A 13,258-nucleotide genomic window follows, 5' to 3' on the forward strand; every position below is an offset into this window, starting at 1 on the left:
CGTACATCAACACTACTTGTTACACACGTACATCTACACTACTTGTTACACACGTATATGCACACAGTCAGTACACATGTACATCTACACTACTTGTTACACACGTACATCTACACTACTTGTTACACGCGTACACATACACTACTTGTTACACACGTACATCTACACTACTTGTTACACACGTACATCTACACTACTTGTTACACACGTACATGCACACTACTTGTTACACACGTACATCTACACTACTTGTTACACACGTACACCTACACTACTTGTTACACACGTACATGCACACTACTTGTTACACACGTACATGCACACTACTTGTTACACACGTACATCTACACTACTTGTTACACACGTACACCTACACTACTTGTTACACACGTACATCTACACTACTTGTTACACACGTACATCTACACTACTTGTTACACACGTACATCTACACTACTTGTTACACACGTACACCTACACTACTTGTTACACACGTACATCTACACTACTTGTTACACACGTACATCTACACTACTTGTTACACACAAACATCTACACTACTTGTTACACACGTACATCTACACTACTTGTTTCACACGTACATCTACACTACTTGTTACACACGTACATCTACACTCCTTGTTACACAAGTACATCTACACTACTTGTTACACACGTACATGCACACAGTCAGTACACACGTACATCTACACTATTTGTTACACACGTACATCTACACTACTTGTTACACACGTACATCTACACTACTTGTTACACACGTACACCTACACTACTTGTTACACACGTACATCTACACTACTTGTTACACACGTACATCTACACTACTTGTTACACTTAAAGTCAAAGATTGTAGTATTAAAACCTCAGCTTGAAAACGTTAAGATGGTGGACCTCAGAACCAAAAGTCAACAATCATCCTTTTTGTTGTTGTTGTTGTTGGATGGTACATCTTGTGGCAAATGTGTCACACAACATACAGTACTTGTACGGCATGTATTTGACACTAGTACTGCATGTATTTGACACTAGTACTGCCTGTTTTTGACACTTGTACTGCATGTATTTGACACTTATACTGCGTGTATTTGACACTTGTACTGCATGTATTTGACACTTATACTGCGTGTATTTGACACTTGCACTGCATGTTTTTGACACTAGTACTGTGTGTATTTGACACTTGTACTGCATGTACAGTATTTGACACTAGTATTGCATGTATTTGACACTTGTACGGTGTGTATTTGACATTCATACTGCATATATTTGACACTATAGTACTGCATGTATTTGACATTCATACTGCATGTATTTGACACTAGTACTGCATGTATTTGACACTTGTACTCCATTCTCTGACACATGTACAGCATGTACTGTATTTTACATTCATACTGCATATATTTGACACTAGTACTGCATGTTTTGACACTTGTACTGCATATATTTGACACTAGTACTACATGTATTTGACATTCATACTACATGCATTTGACACTTGTACTGCATGTATTTGACACTAGTACTGCATGTATTTGACATTCATACTGCATGTTTTGACACTAGTACTGCATGTATTTGACACTAGTACTGCATGTATTTCACATTCATACTACATGTATTTGACACTAGTACTGCATGTATTTGACACTAGTACTGCATGTATTTCACATTCATACGACATGTATTTGACACTTGTACTGCATGTATTTGACACTAGCACTGCATGTATTTGACACTAGTATTGCATGTATTTGACACTAGTACTGCATGTATATGACACTAGTACTGCATGTATTTGACATTCATAATGCATGTTTTGACACTAGTACTGCATGTATTTGACACTAGTACTGCATGTATTTGACATTCATACTGCATGTTTTGACACTAGTACTGCATGTATATGACACTAGTACTGCATGTATTTCACATTCATACTGCATGTATTTGACACTTGTACAGCATGTATTTGACACTTGTACTGCATGTATATGACACTAGTACTACATGTATTTGACACTTGTACTGCATGTATTTGACACTAGTACTGCATGTATTTGACACTAGTACTGCATGTTTTGACACTAGTACTGCATGTATTTCACATTCATACTACAAGTATTTGACACTTGTACTGCATGTATATGACACTAGTACTGCATGTATTTGACACTTGTACTGCATATATATGACATTAGTACTGCATGTATTTGACACTAGTACTGCATGTATTTGACATTCATACTGCATGTTTTGACACTAGTACTGCATGTATTTGACACTAGTACTGCATGTATTTGACACTTGTACTGCATGTATTTGACACGTGTACTCCATTCTCTGACAATTGTACAGCATGTACAGTATTTGACATTCATACTGCATGTGTTTGACACTAGTACTGCATGTATATGACACTAGTACTGCATGTATTTGACACTAGTACTGCATGTATTTGACATTCATACTGCATGTTTTGACACTAGTACTGCATGTATATGACACTAGTACTACATGTATTTCACATTCATACTACATGTATTTGACACTTGTACTGCATGTATATGACACTTGTACTGCATGTATATGACACTAGTACTGCATGTTTTGACACTAGTACTGCATGTTTTGACACTAGTACTGCATGTATTTGACACTAGTACTGCATGTATTTGACACTAGTACTGCATGTATTTGACACTAGTACTGCATATATTTGACACTAGTACTGCATGTATTTGACACTTGCAGTCTAGTTTTGACCACCTGGTGGCAGTAAACACAAGACAAAACAAGTCATGCTGCATGAAAGCTGACTTTGTTTTGCAGTTTTTGAGAGTTTGAACTTAAGATATATTTATTTATTACTGAAGTAAGATATAATATTTATTGCAATTAAGACATGATGTGTCGTGTCACATGACTTGACTAATAAGATATAATATTTATTGCAATTAAGACATGATGTGTCGTGTCACATGACTTGACTGAAGTTGCCGTAGAGCTGTGAGAGACAATGGCCGTTCTTGTCTTTCTTTTTGGTTTTTTTCCTGCTTTTGCGTTACCAAAGCGAGCGAGCAGCCCTCGCCCGCAGGGCAAGAACAGATTGTAGTCCACCTCCCCCAACCCTGACTTGAACCTTCATCCCTCCCTGACGTCTCAGCCTCTGAGGCGCTGCACACATGAAAGGAATACTTCAGGACTGTGAAGTTTTATTAATGGCAACTTTACTCACCAACAACACACACTGGCTGTCCAAAATACCTTCTTAATCCAAACCTTGCATGACTAAACATCACAGAACACTATTCAAGTTGACATTTGCAGCGACTAACTTCTTTTTACACTTGTGTAAAGGGTATCTTGTATATACAGTATACATATGTATATGTAACATATGTACACTTGTTGGATAATTAATAGAATGTTGGTATTTCAATTTAATAACTTCTGAACAATAGATGAAATTATGTCTGACTCGAAGCACATTGATAAGTATAAGAAAAAGAAGACGTAGACTTAGGGTAGCAGGTAGGAACATATTTCTTAATCTAACTACAAAATAACCGGCAAAAACTCTCTTAACTGTGGCATGAAATAAACAAGACTTACGTAGAGGGTTGCGTGACAATACTGTGAAGCAAAAAACTAGCATAAACTATAGCACAGCAAGAAACAAACAACTAACTTAACTATGGCATGGAACAACTATGAAACTGTGGCATGAAACAACTAACACGAACTATGGCATGGAACAACTATGAAACTGTGGCATGAAACAACTAACATGAACTATGGCATGGAAAAATTATGAAACTGTGGCATGAAACAACTAACATGAACTTTGGCATGGAACAACTATGAAACTGTGGTATGAAACAACTAACATGAACTATGGCATGGAACAACTAACATGAACTATGGCATGGAACAACTATGAAACTGTGGCATGAAACAACTAACATGAACTATGGCATGGAACAACTATGAAACTGTGGCATGAAACAACTAACATGAACTATGGCATGGAATAACTAACTTAACTATGGCATGGAACAACTATGAAACTGTGGCATGAAACAACTAACATAACTATGGCATGGAACAACTATGAAACTGTGGCATGAAACAACTAACATGAACTATGGCATGGAACAACTATGAAACTGTGGCATGAAACAACTAACATGAACTATGGCATGGAACAACTATGAAACTGTGGCATGAAACAACTAACATGAACTATGGCATGGAACAACTACGAAACTATGGCATGAAACAATTAACATGAACTATGGCATGGAACAACTATGAAACTGTGGCATGAAACAACTAACATGAACTATGGCATGGAACGACTATGAAACTGTGGCATGAAACAACTAACATGAACTATGGCATGGAACAACTATGAAACTGTGGCATGAAACAACTAACATGAACTATGGCATGGAACAACTATGAAACTGTGGCATGAAACAACTAACATGAACCATGGCATGGAACAACTATGAAACTGTGGCATGAAACAACTAACATGAACTATGGCATGGAACAACTATGAAACTGTGGCATGAAACAACTAACATGAACTATGGCATGGAACAACTATGAAACTGTGGCATGAAACAACTAACATGAACTATGGCATGGAACAACTATGAAACTGTGGCATGAAACAACTAACATGAACTATGGCATGGAACAACTATGAAACTGTGGCATGAAACAACTAACATGAACTATGGCATAGAACAACTATGAAACTTTGGCATAAAACAACTAACATAACTATGACATGTAACAACTATGAAACTGTGGCATGAAACAACTAACATGAACTATGGCATGGAACAACTATGAAACTGTGGCATGAAACAACTAACATGAACTATGGCATGGAACAACTACGAAACTGTGGCATGAAACAACTAACATGAACTATGGCATGGAACAACTATGAAACTGTGGTATGGAACAACTAACATGAACTATGGCATGGAACAACTATGAAACTGTGGCATGAAACAACTAACATGAACTATGGCATGGAACAACTATGAAACTGTGGCATGAAACAACTAACATGAACTATGGCATGGAACAACTATGAAACTGTGGCATGAAACAACTAACATGAACTATGGCATGGAACAACTATGAAACTGTGGCATGAAACAACTAACATGAACTATGGCATGGAACAACTATGAAACTGTGGCATGAAACAACTAACACGAACTATGGCATGGAACAACTATGAAACTGTGGCATGAAACAACTAACACGAACTATGGCATGGAACAACAATGAAACTGTGGCATGAGACAACTAACATGAACTATGGCATGGAACAACTACGAAACTGTGGCATGAAACAACTAACATGAACTATGACATGGAACAACTATGAAACTGTGGCATGAAACAACTAACATGAACTATGGCATAGAACAACTATGAAACTGTGGCATGAAACAAGTAACATGAACTATGGCATGGAACAACTACGAAACTGTGGCATGAAACAACTAACATGAACTATGGCATGGAACAACATGAAACTGTGGCATGAAACCAATAACTAGCATAACTATAGAATCAGACCTGAAACGAGCAATGACGCCAGGCCGACTGACTGACGTAAAAAATGATTTTCAAGGTAAGAAATGATTTTCAAGGTAAAAAAAATGTTTCAATGTAAAAAATTTTTTTCAAGGTCAAAAATGATTTTCAAGGTAAAAAAAAAGATTTTCAAGGTAAAACAAAATTTTCAAGGTAAAATTTTTTTTCAAGTTAAAATTTTTTTTTCAAGGTAAACATTTTTTTTCAAGGTAAAAAAAATGATTTTCAAGGTAAATATTTTTTTCAAATGTATTTAATTTTTTAAAAATGTTTTTTAAATATTTTTTTAAAATAATTTTTGTTATTGTTTTTAATTTTTTAATTTTTTAATTTTTTAATTTTTTAATTTTTTAATTTTTTAATTTTTTAATTATTTTTAATTTTTTTTAATTATTTTTAATTTTTTTTAATTTTTTTTAATTTTTTTTAATTTTTTTTAATTTTTTTTCCATCCATCCATCCATCCATCCATCTTCTTCCGCTTATCCGAGGTCGGGTCGCGGGGGCAGCAGCCTAAGCAGGGAAGCCCAGACTTCCCTCTCCCCAGCCACTTCGTCCAGCTCCTCCCGGTGGATCCCGAGGCGTTCCCAGGCCAGCCGGGAGACATAGTCTTCCCAACGTGTCCTGGGTCTTCCCCGTGGCCTCCTACCGGTCGGACGTGCCCGAAACACCTCCCGAGGGAGGCGTTCGGGTGGCATCCTGACCAGATGCCCGAACCACCTCATCTGGCTCCTCTCGATATGGAGGAGCAGCGGCTTTACTTTGAGCTCCCCCCGGATGGCAGAGCTTCTCACCCTATCTCTAAGGGAGAGCCCCGCCACCCGGCGGAGGAAACTCATTTCGGCCGCTTGTACCCGTGATCTTGTCCTTTCGGTCATGACCCAAAGCTCATGACCATAGGTGAGGATGGGAACGTAGATCGACCGGTAAATCGAGAGCTTTGCCTTCCGGCTCAGCTCCTTCTTCACCACAACGGATCGATACAGCGTCCGCATTACTGAAGATGCCGCACCGATCCGCCTGTCGATCTCACGATCCACTCTTCCCTCACTCGTGAACAAGACTCCGAGGTACTTGAACTCCTCCACTTGGGGCAAGATCTCCTCCCCAACCCGGAGATGGCACTCCACCCTTTTCCGGGCGAGAACCATGGACTCGGATTTGGAGGTGCTGATTCTCATCCCAGTCGCTTCACACTCGGCTGCGAACCGATCCAGTGAGAGCTGAAGATCTTGGCCAGATGAAGCCATCAGGACCACATCATCTGCAAAAAGCAGAGACCTAATCCTGCAGCCACCAAACCAGATACCCTCAACGCCCTGACTGCGCCTAGAAATTCTGTCCATAAAGGTTATGAACAGAATCGGTGACAAAGGGCAGCCCTGGCGGAGTCCAACCCTCACTGGAAACGTGTCCGACTTACTGCCGGCAATGCGGACCAAGCTCTGACACCGATTATACAGGGAGCGAACCGCCACAATAAGACAGTCCGTTACCCCATACTCTCTGAGCACTCCCCACAGGACTTCCCGGGGTACACGGTCGAATGCCTTCTCCAAGTCCACAAAGCACATGTAGACTGGTTGGGCAAACTCCCATGCACCCTCAAGGACCCTGCCGAGAGTATAGAGCTGGTCCACAGTTCCACGACCAGGACGAAAACCACACTGTTCCTCCTGAATCCGAGGTTCGACTATCCGGCGTAGCCTCCTCTCCAGTACACCTGAATAGACCTTACCGGGAAGGCTGAGGAGTGTGATCCCACGATAGTTGGAACACACCCTCCGGTTCCCCTTCTTAAAGAGAGGAACCACCACCCCGGTCTGCCAATCCAGAGGTACCGCCCCCGATGTCCACGCGATGTTGCAGAGTCTTGTCAACCAAGACAGCCCCACAACATCCAGAGCCTTAAGGAACTCCGGGCGGATCTCATCCACCCCCGGGGCCTTGCCACCGAGGAGCTTTTTAACTACCTCGGCAACCTCAGCCCCAGAAATAGGAGAGCCCACCACAGATTCCCCAGGCCCTGCTTCCTCATAGGAAGACGTGCTGGTAGGATTGAGGAGGTCTTCGAAGTATTCTCTCCACCGATCCACAACATCCGCAGTCGAGGTCAACAGAGCACCATCCCCACCATACACGGTGTTGACACTGCACTGCTTCCCCTTCCTGAGGCGGCGGATGGTGGTCCAGAATTGCTTCGAAGCCGTCCGGAAGTCTTTTTCCATGGCCTCACCGAACTCCTCCCATGTCCAAGTTTTTGCCTCCGCGACCGCTGAAGCCGCACACCGCTTGGCCTGTCGGTACCTGTCTGCTGCGTCAGGAGTCCCATGAGCCAAAAGAACCCGATAGGACTCCTTCTTCAGCTTGACGGCATCCCTCACCGCCGGTGTCCACCAACGGGTTCTAGGATTACCGCCACGACAGGCACCAACTACCCTGCGGCCACAGCTCCAATCGGCCGCCCCGACAACAGAGGTACGGAACATCGTCCACTCGGACTCAATGTCCAGCGCCTCCCTCGTGACATGTTCAAAGTTCTTCCGGAGGTGGGAATTGAAACTCTCTCTGACAGGAGACTCTGCTAGACGTTCCCAGCAAACCCTCACAATGCGTTTGGGCCTGCCAGGTCTGTCCGGCATCCTCCCCCACCATCGCAGCCAACTCACCACCAGGTGGTGATCGGTAGAAAGCTCCGCCCCTCTCTTCACCCGAGTGTCCAAAACATGAGGCCGCAAATCCGATGACACAACTACAAAGTCGATCATGGAACTGCGGCCTAGGGTGTCCTGGTGCCAAGTGCACATATGGACACCCTTATGTTTGAACATGGTGTTTGCTATTGACAATCCGTGACGAGCACAAAAGTCCAATAACAAAACACCACTCGGGTTCAGATCCGGGCGGCCATTCTTCCCAATCACGCCTCTCCAGGTTTCACTGTCGTTGCCAACATGAGCGTTGAAGTCCCCCAGTAGAACGAGGGAATCACCCGGGGGAGCACTCTCCAGTACTCCCTCGAGTGAATCCAAAAAGGGTGGGTAATCTGAACTGCCGTTGGGCGCGTAAGCGCAAACAACAGTCAGGACCCGTCCCCCCACCCGAAGGCGGAGGGAGGCTACCCTCTCGTCCACCGGGTTGAACTCCAACGTGCAGGCTTTGAGCCGAGGGGAAACAAGAATTGCCACCCCAGCCCGTCGCCTCTCATTGCTGGCAACGCCAGAGTGGAAGAGAGTCCAGCCCCTGTCAAGAGAACTGGTTCCAGAGCCCTTGCTGTGCGTCGAAGTGAGTCCGACTATATCTAGCCGGAACTTCTCCACCTCACGCACTAGCTCAGGCTCCTTCCCCCCCAGCGAGGTGACGTTCCACGTCCCAAGAGCTAGCTTCTGTAGCCGAGGATCGGACCGCCAAGTGCCCTGCCTTCGGCTTCCGCCCAGCTCACATCGCACCCGACCTCTATGACCCCTGCTATGGGTGGTGAGCCCATTGGAGGGGGGACCCACGTTGCCTCTTCGGGCTGTGCCCGGCCGGGCCCCATGGGGACAGGCCCGGCCACCAGGCGCTCGCCATCGTGCCACACCTCCGGGCCTGGCTCCAGAGGAGGGCCCCGGTGACCCGCGTCCGGGCGAGGGAAATCTGGGTTCCTTGTTCGTGTTCTTCATAGAGGTCTTCGAGCTGCTCTTTGTCTGATCCCTCACCTAGGACCAGTTTGCCTTGGGAGACCCTACCAGGGGGCATAGAAGCCCCCGGACAACATAGCTCCTAGGATCATTGGGACACGCAAACTCCTCTACCACGTTAAGGTGGCAGCTCAGAGAGGAGTTAATTTTTTTTTTTTTTTTTTTTTTTTTTTTTTTTTTTTTTTAATTTTTGAAATTTAATTTTTTTTAATTTTTGAAAAATAATTTAATTTTTTAATTATTTTTTTTTATTTTAATTTTTTTTTTTTTTTTTTTTTTTTTAATTAAATTTAAAAAAAAATAATTAATTAAAAAAAAAAAATATTATTTTTTTAATTTAATTTTTTTTTTATTTTTTACTTTTTATTTTTTATTTTTTTAAACATTTTAAAACAATTTTAAAAATTTTAAAAAAATTAACAATTTTTAAAACAATTTTAACAATTTTTCTTTTTTTAGGGTTAGGGTTAGGGTTAGGGTTAAGGTTAGGGTTAGGGTTAGGGTTAACATTAGGGTTAGGGTTAGGGTTAGGGTTAGGGTTAAGGTTGGGGTTTAGGGTTAGGGTTAGGGTTAGGGTTAGGGTTGGGTTTGGGGTTGGGGTTAGGGTTGGGGTTAAGGTTAGGGTTAGGGTTAGGGTTAGGGTTTAGGGTTAGGGTTAGGTTTAGGATTAGGGTTAGGGTTAGGCATAAAGAAAAAGAGTTGTTAGGGTTAGGGCTAGGGTTGGGGGTGGGGTTAGGATTAGGGTTAGGGTTAGGTTTAGGCATAAGGAAAGAGAGTTGGTTAGGGTTAGGGCTAGTGGTTGGGGTGGGGCGATAGAAAAGAGCAAAAAAAAGAAAAAGAAGGGTGTGCACGGTCTAGGGTTAGGGTTAGGGTTAGGGTTAGGGTTAGGGTTAGGGTTAGGGTAAGGGTTAGGGTTAAGGTTAGAGGGTTAGGGTTAGAGTTATAGTTAGGGTTAGGGTTAGGGTTAGGGTTAAGGTTAGGGTTAGGGTTAGGGTTAAGATTAGGGTTAGGGTTAGGGTTAGGGTTAAGGATAGGGATAGGGTTAGGGTTAGGGTTAGGGTTAGGTTAGGGTTAGGGTTAAGATTAGGGTTAGGGTTAGGGTTAGGGTTAGGGTTAGGGTTGGGGTTGGGGTTAGGGTTGGGGTTGGGGTTAGGGTTAGGGTTAGGGTTAAGGTAAGGGTTAAGATTAGGGTTAGGGTAATTTTTTTTTAAAAAGTTAAAAAAAAGGTAAAAAAATTTAAACATTTTTTTTTTAATTTCAAAAATGTTAAAAATGTTTAAAAAATTATTTTATTTTTTAAAAAAATAAAAAAATATTAAACATTTTTTTTTAAATTAAAAAAATTTTTTTTTTTTAAATTAAAAAAATTAAAAAAATTAAAAAAATTTAAAAAAAAATTAAAGATTAAATTTAAAAAAAAAAATTTTTTTTTAAATTTAAAAAAATTAAAACATTTTTTAAAAAAAAATTTAAAATTAACATTTAAAATTCAGAACATTTAAAAAATTTAAAAAATTTAAAAAAATTGTAAAAATTTTTACAAATTTTTTTTTTAAATTACAAAAAGTTTAAAAAATTTAAAAAATTTAATTTATTTTTTTTAACGTTCGGGTTAGGGTTAGGGTTAGGGTTAGGGTTAGAGGGTTAGGGTTAGGGTTAGGGTTAGGGAACCTACAGAAAATAGTTCTTCTCAGGTTCCTCTGTTTACATTTTCACACTCTCACTATTTTATTACACTTTATGAACCATTTCTTACATATTCCTTCATTTTAAGAGCTTGTTAAGTGTTGAATGTGATTTTACTATTTTGTTGACATTTCCTTTCTGCCTTGATAGCTGAGGGATTATAATCACAGGAAGTTACATTTCTAATACAATAAGTTTTTCTCCTGCTTCTTATTTTCCATTCGTCATGAAAATGTCAATAATTATCGATATCGACCGATATATTAATGATATTTAAACAATGACTGCATAACAAAAAATCATTTCCATAGTTAAATAAGAATAATGGGTCAAAATAATGTTACACAGTCGTTATTTCCTGACACTAAACCTGCAGAAAATAGTTCTCTGTTTACATTTTCACACTTTGCACTATTTTCTTACACTTTATGAAGCATTTCTTACATATTCCTTATTTTTAAGAGCTTATTGTTAAATGTTCAATGTGATTTCACTATTTTGTTGACATTGTTTAAGTGTTTTCCATGCTTGTGTTGACATTTCCTTTCTGCCTTGATTATAATCACAGGAAGTTACATTTCAAATACAATGTATTTTTCTCCTGCTCCTTATTTTCCATAAGTCATAAAAATGTCTATAATTATCGAATTCGATCGATATATTAATGATATTTAAACAATTACTGTACAACAAAAAATCATTTCCATATTTAAATAAGAATAACAGGGCAAATTAATGTTACACAGTCGTTATTTCCTGCCACTACACCTGCAGAAAATAGTTCTCTGTTTACATTTTCACACTTTGCTTTCTTTTTTTTTGTTTTCTTACACTTTATGAAGCATTTCTTACATATTATTCCATTAAATTTTTTTTTTTTAAATCGATAATTATTGAAATCAACCGATACAATACACCTCTGTCATGATGCAGTTTTCAGCTGTCCTACTGCTTTTGGAGCTTTTTGACCCATTACCTCCCTGCTTGGCACTCAGCATCAAGGGTTGGAATTGGGGGTTAAATCAGCAAAAATGATTCCCGGGCGCGGCCACCGCTGCTGCTCACTGATCCCCTCACCTCCCAGGGGGGGAACAAGGGGATGGGTCAAATGCAGATGACACATTTCACCACACCTAGTGTGTGTGTGACAATCATTGGTATGTTAACTTAACTTAACTTAACTTAAAAGCCTACTGAAATGTGATTTTCTTATTTATAGCAGGTCCATTCTATGTGTCATACTTGATCATTTCGCGATATTGCCATATTTTTGCTGAAAGGATTTAGTAGAGAACATCGACGATAAAGATCGCAACTTTTGGTCGCTGATAAAAAAGCCTTGCCTGTACCGGAAGTAGCAGACGAGTAGCGTGACGTCACAGGTTGTGGAGCTCCTCACATCTGCACATTGTTTACAATCATGGCCACCAGCAGCGAGAGCGATTCGGACCGAGAAAGCGACGATTTCCCATTAATTTGAGCGAGGATGAAAGATTTGTGGATGAGGAAAGTGAGAGTGAAGGACTAGAGGGCAGTGGGAGCGATTCAGATAGGGAAGATGCTGTGAGAGGCGGGTGGGACCTGATATTCAGCTGGGAATGACTAAAACAGTAAATAAACACAAGACATATATATACTCTATTAGCCACAACACAACCAGGCTTGTATTTAATATGCCACAAATTAATCCCGCATAACAAACACCTCCCTCCTCCCGTCCATATAACCCGCCAATACAACTCAAACACCTGCACAACACACTCAATCCCACAGCCCAAAGTACCGTTCACCTCCCCAAAGTTCATACAGCACATATATTTCCCCAAAGTCCCCAAAGTTACGTACGTGACATGCACATAGCGGCACGCACGTACGGGCAAGCGTTCAAATGTTTGGAAGCCGCAGCTGCATGCGTACTCACGGTACCGCGTCTGCGCATCCAACTCAAAGTCCTCCTGGTAAGAGTCTCTGTTGTCCCAGGTCTCCACAAGCCAATGGTAAAGATTGACTGTCATCTTTCGGGAATGTAAACAATGAAACACCGGCTGTGTTTGTGTTGCTGCAGTCGGCCGCAATACACCGCTTCCCACCTACAGCTTTCTTCTTTGTTGTCTCCATTGTTCATTGAACAAATTGCAAAAGATTCACAAACACAGATGTCCAGAATACTATGGAATTTTGCGATGAAAACAGACGACTTAATAGCTGGTCACCATGCTGTCCCAAAATGTCCTCTACAATCC

The sequence above is a fragment of the Nerophis lumbriciformis genome, linkage group LG07 (genome assembly GCF_033978685.3).
Source record: "Nerophis lumbriciformis linkage group LG07, RoL_Nlum_v2.1, whole genome shotgun sequence".
Taxonomy (NCBI): domain Eukaryota; kingdom Metazoa; phylum Chordata; class Actinopteri; order Syngnathiformes; family Syngnathidae; genus Nerophis; species Nerophis lumbriciformis.